General features: G+C 37.3%; 1 long non-coding RNA gene across 1 annotated transcript in view; it reads left to right on the forward strand.

The window, feature by feature from the left end:
• The window catches only part of LOC141553375 (uncharacterized), a 52,557-nt gene extending 43,997 nt beyond the window's left edge, over positions 1-8,560 (forward strand). Inside the window, exons 3-4 of the long non-coding RNA XR_012485433.1 lie at positions 3,788-3,824; positions 8,489-8,560. This is a non-coding gene — a long non-coding RNA (uncharacterized LOC141553375). The remainder of the gene's footprint in view (positions 1-3,787; positions 3,825-8,488) is intronic.
• Positions 8,561-12,881: the final 4,321 nt, after the last annotated feature.

Here is a 12,881-nt window from a genome sequence, read left to right on the forward strand (position 1 = left end):
TTTTGGAGGCTTATGAATTTATTTTGTGCCCTTAATTAAGATAATTTCCCAATTTATAGGAGTGGATATTGATTTAATTTGGAGGATTTTACAAAATCATCTGAAGAATATCTCTACCACTTCATTCTCAGCAACCAATATTAGTAGATGAGCTACAATTATTTTCATGGTGATCTTTTTGCAATAAAGTTTGTCTGATCGTGCATATTTATTACAAGGGTATTGCTTTTCTTTTCAATGAGGGGAAGTTAGAAGGGAAAGAAAATCAATTTTTGTTCATAAAAATGAACTTAATTTAAAAACATTATAATGGTAAAATGTAATGTCCAAATTTCCCTTGAGATAATGTTTCTTATTGTCTTTGGAACTGTAATAAAACCCAATTTACCAGCTCCTTTCTTTGCCTCTCCAAGGAATACTTGTGAGCATTTAACTGTAACTTCCTTCTTTCTTCTAGTTTTGGTTTTAGCAGAAATGTCATGACTGATATGATTTGGCTCCTCCATCAATAAGTCCAGTTTGGGGCATTGAACAAGAATTTAACATTTAAAACACCAATATCCAAATTAAAGTTTATCAAAACTTTAAAAATTGCATGAATCTTTGCATCCTCTGTTCCTTCTCTTACCAATCTGCTACCATTACTTCAGTAGTAAAAAGAGGGCAGAAAGATTTGCAATCCATTTTAAATTTTTCCTTTGTTTCATGATTTGACATAGCCAAAACCAATAGGTACTGTAGCTCCCCACAATTACCTAAGATGGTTCTTGGGCCAACCAACTTGGTCTGTTGCCAGGGTCATTTTCAAAGCTTTTAGTACATTTAGCAGAATGCTCCATCATTAAATACTTCAGGAACTTAAAGTCACCTTCACATAACTGATGGAGCCTCAGAAAAGGATACTGTAGAGGGCATGGTTTTTTTTTTAATTTCTTATAATAGCTTTTTCATTTTCAAAATACATGCAAAGATTGTTTTCAACATTCACCCTTGCAAAACTTTATGTTCCAAATTTTTCTCCCTATTCTCTCCATATCCTCTTCTAGACAGCAAGTAACCCAATATGTGCAGTTCTATACATATTTCCATATTTATTATTCTATACAAGAAAAATCAGATCAAAAAGGAAAAAAGAAAAAAATCAAACAAACAACAACAAAAGAGGTGAAAATACTATATTGTGATCCACACTCAGTCCCCACAGTCCTCTCTCTGGATGCAGATGGCTCTCTCCATCACAAGTCTATTGGAATTGGAATCACCTCATTGTTGAAAAAAGCCAAGTGGAAAGTATGTTCTTGATCAGTCGTTGCTCTTGTAGTCCTACTCTTCATGACCCCCATTTAAAATTTCCTTGACAAAGATACTGGAATGGTTTGCCATTCTCCAGCTCATTTTACAGATGAGAAAACTGATGTGAGCAGAGTTAAGTGATTTGCCCAGGATCACATAGCTGGTAAGTATCAAGGCTGGATTTGAACTCAAGAAGAATCTTTCTCATCCCAGGCCCAACTTGTTAGCCACCTAGCTGCCCTCTTTCCCTAGTATAAGTTGAAAAGAAAAAATAACCTTGTGCTGTCCTTCCCTTTTCTAGCCAACATCAACTCATTCTAAATTTTAGTAATTCTGATTCTATTCTTTTTTAAAATAATAGCTTTTTATTTTTAAAATACATGCAGGGGCAGCTAGGTGATGCAGTGGATTGAGCACCAGCCCTGAATTTAGGAGGACCAGAGTTCAAATCTGGTCTCAGACACTTAACACTTCCTAGCTGTATGACCCTGGGCAAGTCACTTAGCCCCAGCCTCAGGGGGAAGAAAAAAAAAAATACATGCAAAGATAGTTTTCAACATTCACCCTTGCAAAATCTTTTGTTCCAAATGTTTCTCCCTCCTTTTTCCTCTCCTCCTCCCCTAGGCAGCAAATAATCCAATATGTTATACTTGTGTAATTCTTCTATCATGCTTATCATGCTGAACAAGAAAAATCTGATTCTATTCTTAAAGAACCATGGTGCTTTTCTGTTCATTCTCTGTTTCTTATGTTACCAGAAGAATATTTTCCACTGAGTTCATATGATGGATAACTATTGCTGAATAAATCTATCACAATGCAGAAATGCCAGAGGTTAAAATTTAGGTTTTATTATGCTTAAGCATAGATTTATAGCTCAAAAATTAACCCTAAGCCCTGATCGGGGCTTCTTAAAGTGTCTTTTCAGGGAATTTTACATCAGAGTCAGAAAAATTAATTCCTTTTCACATTGCAATCTCATAGCTTCTTCTAGGCAGAAAAGTTTGAAATGAGAGACAGAATCAATCTCATATTTCCTTCAATGTCATCAAGATTGAACAAACTAAATTAGAACAAATAAATCACCAGATTGTTACAGATTAAAATACCAAGTTTTCAAAATCCTACACTTATAAAACTACAAAGTTAGTTTAAAGAAGGTACAAAAGGTTAATTAGAGGAAAGTAGTGTCATAAAGACTACCAACGGATCTGATCCCAAGGATTCTTCCACAAATTAGATTTGGGGTTCTTCTCTCAGAAATTCCAATAAAATCTTTCCTTCCTTTCCATGAGTCAGGTCAGTAAGGTTTTGATTGGCCAAATCTCTAAAAAAAATGACTTTGAGAACAATTTGGAACTGTGCCCAAAGGGCTGTAAACCTTGCATACCCTCTGAATCCAGCAATGTCTTTACTGGGTGTATATCCCAAAGATATCATAAAAGAGGGGGAAGGACTCACATGTGCAAAAATGTTGATAGCAGCTCTTTTTGTGGTGGCAAGGAACTGGAAATGAAGTGGATGTCTATCATTTAGGGAATGGCTGAATAAGCTATGTTATATGAATGTAATAGAGTATTATTGTCTGTAAGAAATGATGAGCAGACTGACTTAAGAAAAGCCTGGAGAGACTTACATGAACTGATGCTTTTCGAAGTGAGCAGAACCAGGAGTGGCAGCACAGTGACAAGATTATGTGAAGATCAACTGTGATAGACTTGGCTCTTCCCAACAGTGTCATGATTCAAAGCAATTGCAATAGACATTGGAATGGAAAATGCTATTTTCATCCAGAGGAAAACCTATAGAGACTGAATATGGATCATTTTTTTTTCATTGTTGTTGTTTGCTTGCTTGTTTGTTTTTTCTTTCTCATGGATTTTTCCCTTTTGATCTGATTTTTCTTGCACAACACAACAAATATGAAAATATGTTTAAAAGAATTGCACATATTTAACCTATATCAGATTTCTTGCTGTCTTGGAAAGGAAGAGGTAAGGGAGGGGAGACAAAAATTTGGAACACAAGGTTTTATAAAAATATATTGAAAATTATCTTTACATGGATTTAGAAAAATAAAATACTACTTGGAAAAAAAAAAGAAATTACCCTGAACACCAAATAATAAAATCCAATGAAATGAAACAAAAAAAAATCTCTTAACTCTTACACTTGCTTGCAACTTCTATATATGACCCTAAAATTTATGCTAATTGGCAAAATAGTCTCTGTATTTTATCTCTTCAGAAAATCACTCTTTTTCTTCCTTATTAGAATTTGTGTTACATGACGATTAGACTCAATTTCTAAGGTTCCCTCCTACTTTAATGTTTCTATTTTTTGGGTTGTTCTAAGCAAGATCTTCTATGTCCTTTGAGCTGAGAAATTCTCTATAATTCCTCTCAATTTCCAGCCAAGATTCAAAGTACTACTCTCTGCTGCCCCCAGCTGGTAATCTTTAGACATTCCAATCTTTTTTTCTTTTTTTTTTAAGGTGAAAAAGCAGACTTTACAACTCCACACTGGAACAGGTAGGTGGGGCAGTGGATAGAATGCTGGGTCTGAAGACTTGTGACCCTGATTAAGTTCCTTAACCCTACTTGCCTCAGTTTCAGCATCTAAATGGGCTGAAAAAGGAAATATCAACTCCAGTGTCTTTGCCAAAAAAATCCTCCAAATAGGGTCACAAAGGTTCAGATACAACTGAAAACAACTGAACAACAACATAATAATAATTTTATCCATTCATTTCAAAACTCTTCTTGTCTGTGATTCCTTCTGAATTTTCCCTTCTGTATGACTTTTGTAAAAATGTCAATAGCCCATCTAACCTTAGAAATTAATTAGGTACGTGATCCTGGGCAAATAAGTCTCTGTTCACCTCAACTGTAAAATGGGGCTTATAATTACACCCACCTCTCAGAGTTGTTGTGAGCATCCAATGAAATAATATCTACTGTAAAAAAAAAAAAATCAGTTAGCACAGTCCCTGACATACAGTGAAATTCTTTGGGGGGGAGGAAGGAAGATCTTATAGCTAATCCCTCCTCTCTTTTCCAGTTCTTCCAATAAAACTCCCCTACTCTACAAGTCTCCTTGGTCTTCATTGCATATTTAAATCCAAAAAATAGTTATCTACTTAGTTCATATTAGCAAACATTAAGCACCCAATATCTATAATATAGAATACTGTGATAAGATTTGGGACTGACACAAAGTTTTTAAGTAAGACTTGGTCTCAACCTTTAGGAAATCACATTTGGCAGAAATAATAATTCACATTTCTATAATTCTTTGAGGATTATAAAGAACTTTTTTCATTATAACCCCCCCAAAAAGAGGTTGAACAAGTGTTATCCTCATTATATAGATGAAAAAACTCAGGCTCACAGAGAAAAAAAATTGCTTCCCAATCCCACACAACTAATAAACAGTAAATCTAAATCATAAATATTTAGGATTTAAAACTTAGAAATCACTTTCTAGTCCTTCTAGTACAATAGGGCTTGTTTTACATATTTAGCAAATCTTCAAGTTTATTTTTTTCTTCTATTTTTTTAATGTCAATCTCATCTTGCTACTGCTGCTGTTTCTACTAAAAAGAATGCCACTGCAAACCTCTGCTATGGAGAGGAGGGGTGATTCAGCGGAAGGCAGTTAGATCAAAGCTTCTTAAACTGTGGGTCTTGTCACCCATGTAACAATGTGAGGGTGGCAAAAAAATTTAGTAAAACTAAAAGGTGTCAAATATTCCACACGATTTAATTCTTTATATAAAAATAAACAAGCACATCCATCTCATTAATGTGCACCCCTAATGGGCAGTGGAAAGGAAAGACCTGAAGCAGTGTGGGAAGATCTTAACACTTATATCTAAGGCTAAGCAGTGAACTGTAGCCCTGACAATGAGGGGTAATAGCAATAATGTACCAAGTTTGATTCATAACAGGGCTTCATGACTTGAACTATTTCTGCGATTTTGCTATGGCTGAGATCATCCAGAAGGTGAACACAAAGGATTGTTATTTTGCTAAACTCAGGGCACAATTTGCTTGTTGGGTCTTAACTTTGGAAAAAAAGGGTGACTTCTAAAATCTTGACAGGAAAAAGGGTCAAGAACACTGCATAGCTTAAAAGAAAAAGACGAGGCCTCCTATCCATAATTCTCAATCAAAGTTCTGTTTTAGATTTGTTTTGTTTACTTGTTGGCTTCCCATGGATAAAGAACTTGTTTTTTCCCACAGTCCCAAAGCAGCCTTGCGTGAGTGAAACTACATAGCTTCTAGTTTAGGAAACAGGACATCCAGAGGACACTGTGAGTCAGCTTAGTTGTCTATCCTTTATATTTCTTTGAGAAGTAACAATTGAGTATGGATGGAAAAGCAGAACTGAACTCTGTAACGCTATACTCAGAATTGAGATTGATGGAGTAGGAGGCATTATGGTAACCTGGCATGAGTACTACCCTGGAACTCCTTGGTGCCCCTTCTGCCACTAACCTTAGCTATTTCTCTTCCCTAGACCTAATTCTTCCTCTTTAAAATTAAGGGATTAGATTAGATGGTCTCTAAATCTCTACTAGATCTAATATTTTATGATGGGGCAGGGACAGAGAAGGAGAAATTTAAATTTTTCCATTAAATTCTGCTCATCTTTTCCCCAACTTTACAAAGGGGCCAATATATTTACATTTTCAGGGATCTTAAAATAGAATGGGAGTCAGTCTTTCTGCTCCTGGTCCTGGCTCTACCACAAAATAAATGTGTTCAATGGGACAAGTCCCTTTGATGGCATCGGCTTAGCCCTTGCCTTGAATTCTGTCCTGTAGAAAATCTGCCCAACAACAATAAAAACTGCCATTTTTTAAGACTTAGAACATATATGACTAGCCATGTTTTCATGTTCTTTGAAACATAGCACCACCCAAGCCCACCTGGTTGTGTTGGCAATCACATCTTGTTTTTCTATTCCTTGTGGTTAATTGCTAATTCAGCCTGTGAGACCTGACCCAGAAACTATATAAATATGGGAACCTTTGTCTAGCTTGCTGCTTGTCCATTAAGGACTAAACCCACACAATCATTCACATTAAAATCAGCCTCGACTGAGAAACTGAGTGCTTCTGGAAATTCTTTTTCTGAGTGATCCCAATTGATCCTGACCAATCTTCATCATTTTCCCCCTTCTGAATGTCAGTTTTTATTTCTGTAATAGGATGCCCTAGTGAGACTTTAGCAAAGGTTAAAGGTTGGGGGGGGGTGAAAAGACTGAAACATTGAAACATAAAGGGACGGCCTTTAGATTCAAAATAAACATTTTATACCTTCAGGATGGTCTAAGACTTGAATTGCTCAATTGTATATAAAGAAGAGAGCAATCAAAAAATATGAACAGACGATTTTCAGATAAAAAAACTTAAAACCATTTCTAATCATATGAAAAGATGCTCTAAATCACTATTGATTAGAGAAATGCAAATTAAGACAACTCTGAGGTACCACTACACACCTGTCAGATTGGCTAAGGTGACAGGAACAAATAATGACAAATGTTGGAGGGGATGTGGGAAAACTGGGACACTGTTGCATTATTGGTGGAGTTGTGAACTGATCCAACCATTCTGGAGAGCAATTTGGAACTATGCCCAAAAAGTTATCAAACTGTGCATACCCTTTGATCCAGCAGTGTTTCTACTGGTCTTATATGCCAAAGAGATCTTAAAGGAAGGAAAGGGACCCACATATGGAAAAATGTTTATGGCAGCCCTCTTTGCAGTGGGTAAAAATCGGAAACTGAGTGGATGCCCACCAATTGGAGAATGGCTGAATAAGTTATGGTACATGAATATAATAGAATATTATTGTTCTTTAAGAAATGGTCAGCATGATAATTTCAGACTCTTTCCAACAATGAAATGATTCAGACCAATTCTAATGATCTTATGATGAAGAGAGCTATCTACACCCAGAGAGAGGACTATGGGAACTAAATATGGATCACAACACAACATTCTCACTTTTTTATGTTGTTCACTTGCATTTTGGTTTTTTTACTCATTTTCTTTCCTTTTTGATCTGATTTTTCTTGTGCAACAAGAGAATTGTATAAATATGTTTACACATATTGGATTTAATATATATTTTAACATGTGAAAAAAAGAAGTCAGCAAAAGTTATAAATTTGTTTCTATGACACAAGCCATATTCCTATTTTTGTCCCCATTCATCTGCCTGAAAGGAGTCTGGGAAGTGTAAGTGACTTAATTGGGACTGATCACCATAAACTAAGGAGGAAATACTCTTTTTGGAGAAATTACTTTGAACTAGGAAAGATTGTTCCAATGGAAAGGCTGGACCTTTCTTACCTTCTCATAGAGTTAATCAGTCAATGAACATTTATCAAGCATCTACTAGGTGCCAGGTTTTGGACTAGAGAAAGAAGAACGGAAGAAAAATTGCTTCCCTATAAGAATCATAATCTACTGGGGAAAACAGTATGCAAATAAATATGTAATAACAAGCTACACGCAATATAAGTAAGAAATAATTACAAAAAGAAGACCCTAGAATTAAGAGGGATTGGGAAAAGCTTCCTGTAAAAGATTGTTATGATACAGGAGCCACCTACCAGTGGCTGTTGGAGGTCTAACTCAGACTTGTAGAATGGATCTCTTCACGTGAGAGGAGGATGGTAATGATACAAGGAGACTGAGAGGCAGTTGCATTCTCTGACCTTTCTCTTCTTCCCTCTGCTTCCAATTTATTTCATTCCCAATCCACAAGGAACATCTGCGAAGGCTGCTTTGCAACTTTTTCAAGTGTTATGATTCACAGCTGTGGAGGCTCTCAGAGAATTGACCTGCCCCTTCACCCAGGCATGGTCCTTAACAATTCCCATTTTTTGTTTTGTGGAAATGCAATTATCCTCCCCCCTTCCCCCCAGCATGGTCAGTAAGTTTGTGCATTAGCTGTTATCTGAGTCTGCATGCTAGGGAGTACACACAGCACTATAGCAGGTGTTGAATCTTGTGAGATGTCATGGAGGCAAACTTTCAAACAAAGAAGAGGATTGTAGTCAGAACAGGCATTTAGGTCTCTCATCAGTCTCCTGGCTCCGCCCTTTGATGAGTTGGCCCATTTAATTACCCCAACTAAAAAAGTCTTACCCAGTCTCTTCTCCCTTTCCTTCCCCTCAGATTACCAAAGGAACTCTGGGAGGATCCTACTCACAAACAGTTCTCAAGTGCTGCTGCTTTATTTCTTGTGTTTCTTATGTCCCTGTTTGGACACCAAAAGGTGAGATTTTAGCTTCAATTGGAAGGAAGCCAAGAGGTAGAGAGGATGGGGGAGAGCATTCCTTGCCTGAAGGACAGAAAGCTAGTGAAACACTTAGTCATGCTTTGTTTTGAACTGACTGCTTCATATTTGATCCTGGAAGTAATAAGGAGTCATTGGACTCAAAAATTTTATAGCTGAAAAGCTTTGAGGGAGGCAAAAAAAAAAGCCTCCTGTTAATCTTAGTCTAAATCGTAGTTTAGCTGAAAGCACACAAGCACTTTATCACCCAATTGGTTGTTTGGTAGTTGTGTTTCATTCTTGAAGAGGATCAAAATGACATCATTGTGTCTGGATCAAGGTACAGTGTGTCTAATTGTGGCTGATCAAAATTGTGTGAGCTTAGAAGGCACAATAAGTCAGGCACAAATAGTCCATATGGAGATGTTCCTAAATATGTTCATCTCTTATCTCTTGAGCCACTGCACTTCTGCTTTGCAAATAAAGCACAGTGCCTTCTTTGAGTTGGACAAATCATGCTGGGTGGTCCTGTGTCAGTGTCTCCTGAATATCACAATTGATTCCAAAGTCCTTCAGAGAGATTTTGTATCCCTTCTCCTGACATCCATGTGAGTTCTTGCCTTGTTGAGTTCTCCATAAAATTGTCTTTTAAGCAAATATATGTTTGGCATTCCAACAATGTGGCAGCTGGAGTTGTGTCCTCTGCAGTACCATTTGAATGTTTGGCAGGATCTCTATATCTAATTCTTTTTCTTACCAGGTGAACTTCAGAATCTTCCTAAGTCAAATGGAAGAGTAATTTTCCTGGCATGGTACTGGCATACTGTCCATGTTTCATATGCATATAATAATAAAGCCAACCCAATGGTTCTGTAAATATTTGATTTGTTAGGCAATCTAATAGCTCCTGTCTCCCACATTTTCCTTCATAATTTCCCAAACTCTGAGCTAGCTCTAGCAATAAAATCAACAACCTCATCCTCTATGTGTACATCCCTGAAAAGTATACTGCCAAGATAAGTGAACTTATTCATAGCAATCAAAATTTCTCCATTTGCTGTAACTAATGGTTCCATACATGGATGGTGCTGACTAGGTAAGTACTTCTGTTTTCTTACTGTTAATTGTGAAGCCAAAATTAGCACAAGTGACAGAGAATTGATTCATACTCTTATATTTCAGCCTCAGGGGCTTCACTGAGTGCACAATCATCTGCAAACAAACAAAAAAAATTACTGTACTAACTATCCTTCTCCTGTAGTCTTGGCTTGTAGCCTTTTCAAGTTAAATAATTTACCACTTCTGCAGTAGCTGACCTTAATGCCATTTTCACCCTCATTGAAAATATCTAACAACATTGCTGAAAATACCATGTTAAAGCACAAAATCTACTTCACTCCATTGGTGCCTGGAAAAGCCTGAGAACATTTTCCATTATCCAGTACTCATACCAGTATGCCATCATGGAATTGGAGTATAATACTAATGAACTTCTTAGGCAACCAAATTTAGCCATGATCTTCCACCAACTCTCATGACTGAAAGTATCAAAAGCCTTGATCAGATTGACAAACAAGGTATAAACCTCTGGTCTATTCCTGGCATTTCTCCTGGAGTTATCAGGAAGCAAACACCATATCACCTTCCTTGGCCTTTTCTGAAAGCATACTGGCTCTGAAGCAGATAAGCATCTGCCAGGTGAAGGATCAAATGATTAAAGAAAACTCTGGCAAGAATCTTGCCAGCAATGAGTAAGAGAGGGTCACCCCCTACCCAGTACCCTGATTGTCATGAAACAACTTGTTTTCTTTTCCTTTATGGAGGTGGACAATGGAGGCATCCTTGAATTACTGGAGAGTAATTTCCTCTTCCCATACAACCCAGATTTCAGCTAGCTTTTGTTGAGTAGTGGACCCCCTACCTTGTAAATCTCATCTGAGTAATATCAGTACCACATGTTTTGCCACATGGGATGAACCTAATGGCATTCAAAACCTCTTCTTCAGTGGGAACTTCAGCTAGGGAAGGACTGACTTCACCCTGATGACCCTCTGTTGAGAATGCCATGGAAATGTTCAGCCCATATCTCTGGGATCATGTCCTTATCTAATTAATATGACTTCATCAGTATGTGTAGTTGAGATGCACCATAGATCTTTGGCCCATAAATCTGTCAGGACATCATAAAAGCACTTTGGATTGTTACTATCAGAGTAAAACTGAATTTCATCTGCCTCCTTGCTGAGCAAAAATTTTCCATCTCTCTAAAAACTTCACTTTCAATTAAATTTTATTGAAGGTAAATATTGACTTCTTAAAGATGGACAAACTATCCTGCTGGTAAATCCAAAGGAATTCTCATGTTATTATTTAACAGTTTCTGAATTTCCCCATCATTTTTGTCAGACCAACTTTGATGTTTGCAAGAATTCTGGCCCAGCTGAGTAAATACAGTGCTGTACACCCAATCTCTGAAAGCTGTTCACTCCATTTCTGCTTCCTTGTTGCCAATCATGTGTTAGCTCAATTTTCATTCCAAGTTAGCAACAAATTGTTTGTTCATGGAGAAGGGTTCTAATCTATTAACAGTAAGTCTCATGGTAATTGTCTTGCCATGAGGATGCCACTTTTGACGAATGAAAATGTTTATCTTAGAGGGGATAAATATATAATTTGTCTAGCACTTGCTCCATAGATAACTTTCATCAGTCTCACATCTTGTCTGTCTCTTCTCCTTAAATGGTATCATCCATTAACTGCCCATATTTGCTATAAGAGTGCATCTACAAAGTTTTATTGCATTTAGATAATTGGTTAACTGTGTTGGCAATGTGATCATGAAATGCACAAGTCTTCCATAGTAAGTGACTGTTGCTATTACTATTTCCAGCTCCATTCCTCCCAAAAACTCTCCATCATGTATGACAGTCTAGTGCCTGTTCTGTCTTGTTTTGTCTTTGATGATGAAAGCCTTCAGATTTTCATATGATTTTTCTTTGACATCATCAAGGTTCATCATGGTATGAGCATAATCACTGATGGCAGTGACATGGTGCTTTCCTGCAAGTAGCAATCACATTGTAATGAGATTGTCATTTACTCCTTTTGGGAAGCATACAAGCTTATTGACTAGATTAGTTTTGATTGCAAAACCTACACCAGCTTCATGGTGTTCCCTTTCACTCTGGCTACTCCAGAAAAACATGTACTCAGCTCTGACTTCACCCTTCATTTGCCAGACTTATTTCACTCAAGGCTGCCATCTGAATATTATACCTGCTAAGTTCTCTTGTAATTAGAGCTGTTCATTTTTCAGGTCTACTGAATTTTGTGTTGTCCATAAATGTGTATACAGTCCATGTACCAGTGGTGAGAGGAATCATTTTTACAAAAGTTTTTATACATTTTTTTATATTTTGCAGGTCAAAATATTAATATTACATTAAGTAAGCCAAAATTAGGTTAGGTGAAGTAGACAATTTTAGGGCTCCTTTTCTACTCCCATCCTTACACCAGGAAGTGAGCAGTGAGGTCCTTTAAAAAAAGTCTGTTCAGACACACAACAGGCTACTTCATGATCCTGTGGCATAAGCCACCTGTGTAGAGTTGTGACTACAGATATTGTATTCACATTTGCTGTTTTATCACTTGCCCATCACCACAGGATTTTGAAGTGGGTAAAAATAGTAAAATGGTATGAGCTACATCTTTTGACTAACCCTAAGTTCACGCTAAATTGGATTTAAGTCAGATCTAAGTCTGACTTAGAGTTGCCCAAAGTCAGACATTTGGCAATGACTTGGAATTAATTCTTTGGCATCCTCTCCGACTAACCAAGCTCCACAGGACCTGCTTCCACTGCCTTCACAATCCATGGGAACAAATTGTTCACATCTGCCTATTGCACTAGGGAAGTCTTCACATGTTTGAGAAGACATTCTCCCCCAACTAACCAATGGGTTTGATGCCCCTTGGTTACCCTCAAACTGGTTTAGCCTGTCTGCCAAAATGGTTTACTGGGGTGGGGCTGCTGCACATGTGGCAGCTTCTTAGAGCCACAGGTGAGAGTCTCTCTAACCAAAGGGAGAACACCAAAGGTGGAAAGCAGTCCTGAAAAGAGTTCTGCAACTCTCACCCCAGAGGTAATAGTCTTTCCTCAATACCCCTGAGTACTCAACTGCATTCATTAAAAACTGAGCTCAGGGATAGAATAGGTTAAATCATATAACTTGCCCAGACCTCTCTGGCAGCAGCTGCTCCAGTGGTTAAAGCCCACCAGTAGTCCAACCCAAT

Source organism: Sminthopsis crassicaudata, chromosome 2 (assembly GCF_048593235.1).
Source record: "Sminthopsis crassicaudata isolate SCR6 chromosome 2, ASM4859323v1, whole genome shotgun sequence".
In the NCBI taxonomy this organism is placed as follows: Eukaryota; Metazoa; Chordata; class Mammalia; order Dasyuromorphia; family Dasyuridae; genus Sminthopsis; species Sminthopsis crassicaudata.